Raw genomic sequence first — 2,940 nt, forward strand, 5'->3', positions numbered from 1 at the left:
CAAATTGTCATAAGACTTTGTGACAGCTACTGAACTCACCATAGGGATTAAAGATGGTCTCCCTTGGCCACCAGATGCATTTTTATTAGAGAAAATCCCTATCGTTTATCAATCAATAGTAGCTTCTTCTAATGAAACTCAGAGTTTGCTGCTCAGTACGAGGGAAGGTTTAGCTGTTGTCTTGCTTCAGTAATTTAACAGCGACTTCAGAGTTGATAACCTCTTCAACGGTTATAACTGTGGAGGCCAATGCAGTGGCCCTGCTAAAATATCTCCTAACAGCTGGGAAAGAACCAAGTTATACATTTTAATGACAAAATGATACAAACCAGAAATTTTTATAACATAGTAGTGATATATATCTCCAGATGAACAGAGGGCCAGAATTGGCTAAAATTACACAATAATATTCAAATATCCTATTACCAAGCATGCTTTGCCAACTGGAAAGCTTTGCCAACTGCGTGTCAGTGAATCTTCCCTTATACTTTTTAGTACCAAATATTTTTATGTCTTTTCTGTATATTCCTATTTCCAGGAAATAATGTGGAAAACACAGTATATAGAGTCACAGACATGGCTTCAAATCCTCACAACTCTTCTGTGTAACATTGGCAAGTTACTTTTCTAAAAAATGAAAATTATTGTGCTTACAAGTAGAACAATGTACATAAAATGCTTGTCACAGTACCTGGTACATAGTATGTCCTCAATAAATATTAACCGTAATATTAGTCTCATCACTCCTCTCCTTCATCCTTGAAACCCCCCATTCTTCCTTGAGAAAATGCACATGACTAATACAAATTTAAGCTGTGACCATCATAACTTTTTCTATTTGGGTTTTCAGACCAGCTCGTGAAAGTGTCTGTAGTCTTCCTCCGACTGATTTGTCTGTAGTTTGGATAAGTTGGCACCTGGAAGATAATGATGTAATTCCTTGCCAGTTCAATCAACCTAACTTCTCACAGTTGTCGTTAATTTAATTGAGAATATAAAACACTCAGGCTTTTAAAAATAAAAACACAGTATTTAAAAATTAAAACCACAAAACACTACAATCTCTATCCCCAATTGCTATACTGTTCATTAAAAAGCAACAAATAATTTAAAGCAAGTATTATAGAAACAATGATGGTCATTTCTTACAGATGCGTGAATTATTATTGTCAAAAACTATGTTACCATGACTGACACTGAGCCTCATTTTTCCCATGAGCAATCTGACTCTTGGAGAGGTTAGCTAAGGAGGTAACCAAAGGCACCGGGGAGTTGGAAGCAGAGCCAGGACAAAAAAGTCAACCCTCCTGGTTATCAATTCAGGGTGCTTTTCTCCCTACTGTGCCTTGTAAAAGAATCAGCCATCTCTTCTCATTAGTGGTGCTGTGGACATCAGAGGCCCTTGGGACCCCCTCTAGTGTTTTATGTCATCTTTCTCCTGATATCAGTTTAATTTTCTGGTCAAGCCTTTTTCACTGATCAATGAACAAATATAATTGAACATTTACTTTATGCCGGACACTGTGCTAAATACTTTCCCAACTTTTCTTGTTTTCTGTACAATAATATTATGACATGGAATTATTACCCTGATTTACCGATGACATGAGTGAGTTCCAGAGCCGGACACTGTGCTAAATACTTTCCCAACTTTTCTTGTTTTCTGCACAATAATATTATGACATGGAATTATTACCCTGATTTACCGATGACATGAGTGAGTTCCAGAGTTTAGTGTCAAAGTTTTCTCTTCTTGTACATCCATGACAGAGAATGTTGATTCCCAAATCTGGCTAATTATTTCTGAATTTTTATAACTGAAATTTACTTTGGATCTTCAACAAACATCTTTTTCAAAATGTTACTTTTGTATCATTGAAATTCTCCCATCTGAAAAAGTGATCATGGTTAGAAACTGTTCCCTCTGTGTGCTGTTGCTACTCCTCCACCTTCGAATGTAAATGAGGTGACGATAACACTCATTCCAAATTTCCCTGTAACTCTAGAAACTCAATGCCCTTCCCAGCTTCTTCATGCACCATCATGATTCTCTGGAGGTCCAAATACCCATACTTCTCTACTCTCCCACAAACTCTTTAAGCTTTAACTTGGCCGCTGCTCAAACGTGGTTTGCTGAAGCTGGTGAAGTGCCTCTCTACATTGGCCCGTGTCAAATTCTGCTAATCTCTGTCCCTCTGGCTCACTCCATTACCACTGGGCTTCTGGCATTCCATTCTCCGTACCCTATTCTGACTCAGACCCCTTGGCTCAACAAGAAGGGAAACATGTCCCTTCCTCTATGAGATGTTTTCTTAGATTGCCCCCATTAGGTTTTCTTGGGCCCTAAAGTCAACACGACTTTGGACGACAGCTCTTTTAACTAGTCAGTCAGCACACCGTTGGCTGGGAGGAGTCAGGCTAGGTACTTTTGATTTGGAAACTCCTTGGCAACACCCCTCAGGTATTTTGTCAGATCCAATACACCATACCATACTTATTCTTTACTCCTGATGAATTCTTTCTCTTTCCTGGAAAAATCTACCTGTGGAAATTTTCTTTCCTCCCTGATCAGCTCCCTTTTTCCTATCTCCCATTCAGTTCACCAGACATGTTCCAAGTTATTTTCCCTAGAAACTCCCAGCTACCTTTGAAAATGTAGAATGCAATTAGCTACCAAGAGAGAAGCAGAAAGGAAGTTATTTCCTGCATGCAAACCCAGAAACCAACGCTTCTTACTTTCTTGAAGAAATGTATTTTCAGAATGTAATATAAATATTTACATTCATATTTGAAAAAATCACAATCGAATGTCACCTTAAATTGAGGTTTCTTCCATAGCTCTTCTAAAGTTCTTCCTTAGAAAGTGTCTGAAGCTGAATGTCTTATTTTCATTCAACTTCCTGAGACTGAGCATAATTTACAGCAGTCTACAAGACAACA

This window comes from Galeopterus variegatus, unplaced genomic scaffold, assembly GCF_000696425.1.
Source record: "Galeopterus variegatus unplaced genomic scaffold, G_variegatus-3.0.2 Scaffold1760, whole genome shotgun sequence".
NCBI classification, from domain to species: Eukaryota; Metazoa; Chordata; class Mammalia; order Dermoptera; family Cynocephalidae; genus Galeopterus; species Galeopterus variegatus.